This window comes from Mixophyes fleayi, chromosome 1 (assembly GCF_038048845.1).
Source record: "Mixophyes fleayi isolate aMixFle1 chromosome 1, aMixFle1.hap1, whole genome shotgun sequence".
Classification (NCBI taxonomy): Eukaryota; Metazoa; Chordata; class Amphibia; order Anura; family Limnodynastidae; genus Mixophyes; species Mixophyes fleayi.
The window spans coordinates 327,942,176-327,951,190 of NC_134402.1; the positions used below are offsets into that span (position 1 = coordinate 327,942,176).

Consider the following 9,015-nt stretch of genomic DNA (forward strand, 5'->3'; position numbering starts at 1 on the left):
AACTAAAGCTATCCTATTTTACTGCATTCCGTTCTCATTCTATCCTGAAATTAACCTTTTTATTTAAAAAAAAAAAAAAACAGGCGTGCTTTTAATAAGTCTGATCTCCACCCCCTTTTCCAGTGGTTCAAATACATTTAATTAACAGTCATATATGATTCCATTTGGAGAAGCTTTTAGCTAGAACCAATGTCAATTCTAACAGAGGCAAAACTTGGAAGTGTGTGACTACTATCTCTTCTTGTACAACACTAAAGAAAATGTTTGACAGCAGAATTCAGCCCCACAAGGCCACAGTTAAAAAATAGCTCTGCCCCTCTTTCTGCAAGTGTTTCAGCAGCAGATATAAAGGATATATCACCAGTGTACATTTACATAAGATGTTTGGTAATAAATCTGCCACATTGCATCACACGTTCAATTCCTTCGAAAAAGGAAGAGTGGACCAAAGTAGTGAAGCAAAGGAGGTGGCTGATTGCAGTTATTGTGAACCTGAGGCTGTGTTGCTAAATGTTAAGTTTATGGTGTCAATATTTTTGTCAATGACATTGCTTTTTTATTTCCCAATTTAAAATGATATACATTATATTCAAAATAAAAAACAAAGGTTCTGTATATTAATAGAGACAAAACTGTAGAGACCAAATACTGGTATTAATATCAACTTATATTTAGAGGGAATTTTGGGTTATTTGAAAATAGTGAAAAATAATATTTTGGCCACGACTATTCTATATAGGCAAAGGTTACTCAACACAATACATAATTACTCTGTGTGTATTAATTAATATGAGTGAGAGCTGTCATGCTAACATCAAAATAAAATTCATCTTTGCCTCAGAATTTCCAATATACATAATATATTAATCAGGTTATAGTGCTCATAACTCTTATGTTGCAGCTTTAAAAATATTATGCACATTCAAAAATGTTGCATGCAGACAGCTTTTCCTTGCAAAATGGAAGAGTAATTGCTCAGCTTTACCAGACACATTTGCAGCAAGAGTGTTCAGACACAGAGCACTGTTTTATTAAGCAACAACAGCTCTGCAACATGTATTGCTGGAAAAGGCTATTTATTGGACAGAGAGGATGCGTGGATAGTAGAGAAATAGAAAAGAACAGGAGAGCATATAGACTGCAAGAGCAACAAGATGGCATAGGATGGAACACAGTAAGATAAAGGACAAGAGACCGTGCAAGATAAAAAGGGAGAGAGAGAGAGAGCAGTGCATGTCCAAGAATATAAAAGAAAAAAAAAATCTAACATGTCTTGGTGTTATGGAGCATCATGACTAAAATACATTAAAACAAATTTTTGAATTATTCTTGTTTTTCACCACACTACATAAGGTTGGAGAGGATTACCTACTTTGCAGTGCAAATTTATCCAGAAAATCAGAACCAAACATCAGGCTGGTTTGCAGGGATTTCACAGTAAACACAGGTGGATAAAATACAGCCCAATTGACTGATGATTGATGACTTAGTCCAGTGGTAAAGTTCAGATTAAAAGGGCACAGGTCTGACTTACCTGTGTTTGTCAACAATAAACTATATCTGTGCTGTAACAGAGAACTATTTTTAAAAGAATATTTACTCTAGTGTCCACTTAATTAGGTACAACTGCTTGTTAATGAAATTATATAACCATAAAAGCATGAAGATATGATCAAGAGGTTCAGACCAAACATCAGAATGGGGAAGAAGTGTGATATAAGTGACTTTGACCTTGGAATGATTGTTGGTGCCAGATGTGGTAATTTGAGCAACTCAGAAACTGCTGATCTCTGGAATTTTCACATATGAGAGTCTCTAGAGTTTACAAAGAATGGTGCGCAAAACAAAATAACCAGTAACTCAAGAACCATGCATTACAGCAGTGGTGCATTACAAGCAGTGGTAGCAGAAGAGCATATCTGAACACAAAGCTTGTCGAACCTTGAAGTGTATGGGCTACAGCAGCCACACCAGGTTCCACTGCTGTCATCTAAGAACAGGGAAATTAAGGCTACCGTGTGCTCACGCTCACAAAATTGGACAGTTGAACACCGGAAAACTGTTGCCTGGTCTGATTTTGCTGCAACAAGATGGTAGGGTAAGACCATGTGAATGGCCATAGTGTACCCATCTTCTAATGGCTACTTCCAGAAGGTTAATGTGCCATGTTACAAAGCACATGTCAAGCTGATTCCACGAACATAACAAGGAATTCAGTGTAATTTAATTGCCCCCCCACATTCATCAGATCAATCCCACAAAAGCACCTTAGAAATGTGGTGAAATGGGAGATTCACAGCAGAAATATGCAGCCAACAAATAAATCTCTAAGGGATGTTTCCTGAATCCATGCCACAAACAATTCAGTCTGTTCTCGGGGCACAGGAGGATTTATACCTAATGCTAGAAAGGTGTACCTTAATAAAATGGTCAATGAGTGTATGTTATTGGGGTAACATGTTACTGGGCAGCAAATCACTTGGATTATATTACTATCCAGTAAGAACTATTGTGACACCCACACACAATAGGAATTGACAAACATAGCAGTACAAAAGTCTCTCCTTTATTTGTTCAAAACATTATTCTCTAGCTATGTCTGCTGTATTTTAAATCTGTTTATCAGTAAAGGTAAAAGTGGTTTGAGTGTCTAAAAAAAAAAAAAAAGACCCACACAGATGGCTACCCCATACTGCCCCTGGCTTCATTTTCCTTCTTTAACCAAGAGCTTCTTTTAGTTAAAGTAGGAAGAAATACTTGGTGACTTTGTCTATATAATCAGCGGACAGCAGCAATTTACTTTTTTCCTTTCTTGGTTTTGTAATATTCTGGAAAATTGTTTCCAGATAGAAATCATACACAAATATTTTATTTTTTATTTTGCCTTTATAAAAACTGCAGCATCTGTCCCCGTTAATTATATTTGTGCAGTCCCAAAAACTGTGGTTTAAGGTCAGACAAGTGATAAATACAATCAGTGCAAACTAAAAAAAAACAATTTTTTGTAAATAATCAATATTTAAACCAAACATGAAACAAGAAATAAGAGTGGGTGGTGTAGCCAAAGGACAGGTATTTATATAATTGACGTCCATTGTGTCAATTAAGAGATGAAGAGAATTTGAGAGAGGAGAGCTCAATGGGTGTTGTAAATTCTTTATTGGGCTAGGGAAGATTATTTCCCTACTTGAAAAGTCAGGAGCCCAAACTTGGAAAAAGATATTTGGTCTGTCATGAAGATGGCAAGTAGTTTTTTTTACACGCATGTGGCCAGATGCGGTTTTGAACCGTGACAAAAGTGGAGGGTCTGCATATTTCCAATGGGATGCAATAGTTGTTTTCCATCACAGAATTAAGGAGTGTGTGGATCTTGTCCCAAAATAGGGATATCTTTTGGCAGGTCCACCATGTGTGGTAGAAAGCTTCCCTGTGTTTGCAGTTCCTCCAAGCTGGATCAGATGTGGGGAACATTTTGTTTATCTTGCCTGGGCTATAGTACACTTTAAATACCATTTCCTTAATCAGAGTCGATATAGACGAGCAGCAAGCACTGTCCCTGGTCTCCAGTCAGCACTCCTCCTTGGTGAGGCGAGGTCCAACTCCCATTCAGATCTGCAATGGAGTTCTTCTGATGTTGCATTTTAATGGTGAGTATTTAGTATAAGCAATTGTGCCATTAACTTGCTTACTTTTGTGAGCGCATTAGTGTTAGTCTGTCTTATTAAATTCAGGGCATAAATGAGTGCTCATACTCTTATGGATTTTTATTCACACAATTATAATATTTAGGTCTTCAAAAAAAAACAAAAAACGTAAAACCACAATTTATATATTTAAAAAAAAAGATATCATCATTTTGACGTGGGCTTTGTACTCATTTATTTTCCATAAAAGATTTCTTCTATTGTTTTTTTGAGTAGAGGACCCCAAATTACGCAGTCCCCACTATGCTAATTGTAAAACAGATATTCTGTCTCTCCTCGGCAGCTCACAGCTCAGCCTAGCACAACTTCCACAAACTAATCACTTTTGGGCAGAGCAAAGTCTTTTTGGCTAACGTGGGTGTCTAGTTTTACAAATATGGAGAATTCCTCGTGTCAGGCAGGATGGCACTGAAGAGAGTAGGACAAGTCTAACCCTTTTTCTCCTGTCATTCAGAGGAGTGCAAGGCGACACCCGGGAGATATTGGAGGACAGGGTAGAATTATCCCAGGAGCAGCTTCATGCTCCCAATATAACACTTCTCTTCTCCATATATCCCCCACTGTCACTGGAATCTCTGCAACACAGGAGTGGGTTCCTCATACACCTACACTGTGCACCTTTTCCTGATGTCAATTGGAGGAGCAGCAAGAGTGACTGGGGGATATAGAGGAAATATAAAGGGCCAGGTTGAGTTAATTTGATATGGCTATTAAGTAAGTTTAAAATAAATAATTAAATCTGAATATAAAAATATTATTTCCATGTGGGAGTAAATACAGGCCATGGACAATCCTAATACAGGGCATGCTTATTTGAGAACTTATTCTGCGAAAACAGTGGGAGTGGAAGAAATGTAATGTACATTTTTTTACACGTAAGCACGCATTACAATCATACAGATGTGTGTAATCACGTTTGAATTGTGTGTGCACAGGTCCATGATTCTTTCTCATTAATTTTAACAGATTCCAGCAAAAAGTCTCAAATCTTCTTCTGTATTTTCTAGACACAAAATGTATGCTGTGCAATTTGGACAGGAAGCCCAGTTAAAATTAGGTTTGTGGCGTCAGTAGTAAAATGGTTAATCTGTAGATAAACTATCTAACCCCAGACCTCAAAAGTCCAACCAGTGGAGCATAAAACCAAATTGATAAAAGAATCTAATACAGGTACAAATGAAATATTGGTGTTTATTCTAAATAAAATGATTTAGAGGAAAAGTGTCAAAATTTAGAAATGTAAAGTACACCATATACAAAAGAAGGCACACAGGTGATTTCTTTAAGTTAGCTTTCTTCTTTTAGTGTTAGATAAAATCTGTCATGGATGTATATTTCTGCAAAAATAATGTTAAGATGACTCAAAAACAAAAACAGCACTAAAATTAAATTGGTTAATTTTGATTTACCATATGTTTCAGATCACCTTGCTCAAGTACACTAAATTTGTTTAGCTTCAATCTCTTCACCAAATGCGAGAATCTTTAAAGACCTGTTGGTGTTTGATAGAATCTATTCTCCATCTACCCACACAATTTCATGTGCAGTTCACGGTCACAAAACAACAACGTAGAACAGATCCACCCAGGCTTAATAATTGTTAACAAACAAATGTCATGTCAATTCCATTTCATAACATAGTTAATTTCTGTTAAGTTAAAGAAATTGCTACTCTGAATAGTTCATTTAGAGAGTCTTTTATCAGCTTTGCCTGCTAAGTATTACTGAATGATCTTCATTTTGAAATAAGTTTCTTAGAAGACCGTGGTTGTTCAAAATAGACAAAACAAAAGTCCCAGTCTACACATGGTACGGTATTGCATTCAGGTGACTTATTGAAGGCCTAAAAGCGAATTAACTTTATTGGCCTATTAGTAAAGACAATCAATAACAGCGATAAATCAATGGGAAGGGTATTTTTTTTTAAATCACAGTTTATTCAACAGTGAGATTTGTGCACACAACTTTATAGGTCAATATAATGCAAGTGGTAAACCAGAACACTAACTGCTAATGGGCATTTTGGTTTATAAACTTAAGTTGTAAGGTTTCTTGTTTGTTTACCCTTTCTGGATAGTAAGCATGGACAGTATTTTTTTGCAATTTGTTATTAAGGATATATATATATATATATATATATATATATATACATACATACAAAAAATTATGACTTGCCTCTCAACCCTGGAGAAGCCCCAAATGCTAATGCTCGGCTGCTTAACCTATCATGGGCCAGCCCCCATCCAATATGTCAGTGTTCTAAGTTCTGAATCCTGCGCTTGCTTGCTTTACTCTCATGCAGTATGCAGTAAGTAAACCGGGCTTCCAACAGTTATAAGCACAAAGAGTCATGAGGCATATGGCTAGTCCAGAAGAGAAGAGGTACAGTCCAGATGACTATTAGCAAACTGACGACACTACCTTTGAGACCCTACTCTGTGCAAAGCATCGAACAAAGGTGGAAGATAAGTTCTATATTGTATCAGCGTTGTGGAATTGGTGGCGCTATATATAAATAAATAATGATGAATTAGATATCCATCTGTACATTGAGTTATTTTAATAAAAAATTATTTTTGTCAATACAACCAAAAGGCATAATGCCACCATTTTAAAGAGGTAGGATAACTACCCAATAATCGCTGACATACTAGGTAAACTCTTTTACACTTTGCCCTGGTTGCCAAGGAAAAATGTCTACTTCAGCCACAGTGATGACATGCCTGACCCCTGGATAGTTTCAGCACCTTTGGGATTGTCAAATAATGTTTTAGTATAAATCAAGTGCCTTTCATGGTTTTTATACTGCAGTCTTAATAAAATGTTCTAGTGAGCAACGTTGCCTTGTTTCCATTTGACCTAAGACTATATCTCTGACCTAGTGAATAACTTGAGAAACATATGTCATTGTCTGGTCTAGCATTTACTAATTTTCTCTCTAGACCAAATTGATGCAATGCATTTACAAACACACCACATGGCAACATCATACCCTGTCAATAACGCTACAAAGTACTAATAGACTTGTGAAGATAAGCAGAGCTGCACAACAGTGACGGGCAAACATTTTGGATTAATAAAAATCTAGAATTCAGTAAGGTAGGTGTATGCTTCCAAACCAACTAGAAAGCTGTACTCAATGTTCAGCATATTTGGATGAACAGCAAAGACTGAAAAATGCAATCTTCCATGGAATCACACCTGTCACTCCCCACTGATATTTTGTGTCCTGGCTTCAGGTACTGCAAGAATCATGTTGGGAGCTTGCAGTGCAGAAAGGAGTCGGTCATCTTCCAGAGCTTAGTACTCTTATTCAGGTCTACAAGAGGAGACATCATGGACTCCATTCCTCCAGCAGTGCAAGCTCACAGCAGGATCAGCTCCTGGCTTCAGGCAACAGGGGTCCCAGGGAAGTTCAGGGAACCACAATTGTTCTGCGTGTCAGCAAGAGGTTTAAAAAATGCCTCAGAAGCGTACAAAACTTAAATGGACAGGTCTGATATACTTAGTGTTGTGGATAATACATTTGACAAACATTGAAAAACATTGTTGATAGCTCTACTTTTATATTTTTATAAAAAAACACAGGCATTTAGCATAATCTTATCCATACACTGGCCCTGAACCTCAAAACCACCAATTAAACAAAGTTTTGACACACAATGACATTTCAGATTGAACATAAATATTACTTTTCTTGTGATAGGATCTTCAATTGGACTATCAAAGTGAAAACATATGATAATCAACTGTGGTTGTGACATTTTATTCCTGTCAAATTTAAACATTAATTTTACAATAACAACACTTATTTTTCCCCTCACTCATTTACTTTTACACAATTGGGAAGTAAAAAAATGAGGAAGCTCTATAGCTTTATAGAAAATAATGTAATGCACTTTTTCTGCTGAGATTTTCCAATGTTAAATAAAAAATATTGCCAATTATTATCTTTTATTTATAAAAGAGCTGACATATTACTATGCACTGTTCATTGAGGGGATTCCTGACACATATAAAGTATATACAATGACATGAGACAGAAGGTAAAGATGGCCCTGTCCAATGAGTTTCAAATTTAAGAGGTGTGGGGGATACATGTTACATAAGGTAGAAGTGCCAATGTCACAATCCATACCTCTAGCAATGAGTGAGTTGAAGTTTAAAACAAGTTTTTATACTGGCAGGACACTAAGACAAAGTAAATCTAGTTATAAAATGGAAACCACTGACTGAACTACTAACTTTCACCACTAACTTATGAGTCAGTGCTCTGCACCGTGTGAGTGTGTACAGTGCAATGAGAGCACATCAGTCTAGGAACGTGTTAAAAAAAATCATATTATTGGAAACAAAATAGGACATCAGCATTGAGGACAGTGGCAGTAGTAATACAAGTCTGCAGATGTATATACCTACAGTAACAGTAAACGTTTCACTGATGAGATATAGATATATAGATAGATATATATATATATATATATATATATATACACACACACAAGTAATTCAATTAAAATGTGTTGGAAAGACCAATTGAGCCCAGTGATGTATGAGGGTGCCCCACTATAACATAGCTGGGTCTATTGTACCCCAGAAACCCCCCCTCCTGTAAACTTGAGGCGCCACACCGAGCCTTCTGCTGGTCCTATTACCCCCATCCGGGGTACTCACCTCTCGCACTGTCCCCTCCCCGGAGCAGGAGGTACACGGGGGAATCTCTCGCTCAGTAACAGCTATCCCCTGGCGACCACGGCCGCGCGCACCCACGCACGCGATTCCTCCTCTACAGCCAGCCAGACACACACACTCCCCGCCCACGCAAGGCCGGGGGTCGCGCGCACCGAGTCCCCGCCCCCCTCACGCGTGGCCGCCACCGGCTGCAGCTCTGCTAGTTGTGTACGCCAGAGGCCTCCTCTTCTTACTCGTCGTGTTACCGTCGGTGGTGGATGACTGTGAACTGTCAGACACTCTCCCTATGTGTGCCGTGTAGTGGGGCTGCTGGAGTCCTTCTAGTTTTATTTAAAGAATAGATTTGACATTTCTAAGCAAAGAACAACAAAAAAAAGATGCAACATGAGACATATAACACGTTGTCTTGTAGTATCAGAGAAATAGCCACAGAATTAACGTTGAAACAGGAGAGTGAACACTGTAGTGAAACTGCTATATTTGGAAACGGCGTCGTTGCAGCGTAAATAGAACTGTGGTGGATAGTACAATAATATAGTACAATAAATAGTGGTTTAAAAAACCCGTGTGTCTGGCTGTGACCAGACAGCTTTACAAAGGTGCAGGATTAACATGCTAA

The 9,015-nt window shown here is 37.6% G+C and overlaps 1 protein-coding gene across 1 annotated transcript in view; it reads right to left on the bottom strand.

Moving 5' to 3' along the window:
- TPST2 (tyrosylprotein sulfotransferase 2) overlaps positions 1-8,564 on the bottom strand; it is a 29,018-nt gene extending 20,454 nt beyond the window's left edge. Inside the window, exon 1 of the mRNA XM_075214508.1 lies at positions 8,379-8,564. The gene's annotated coding sequence lies outside the window, so the exon portion shown is untranslated. The remainder of the gene's footprint in view (positions 1-8,378) is intronic.
- Between the last annotated feature and the right edge of the window lie 451 nt (positions 8,565-9,015).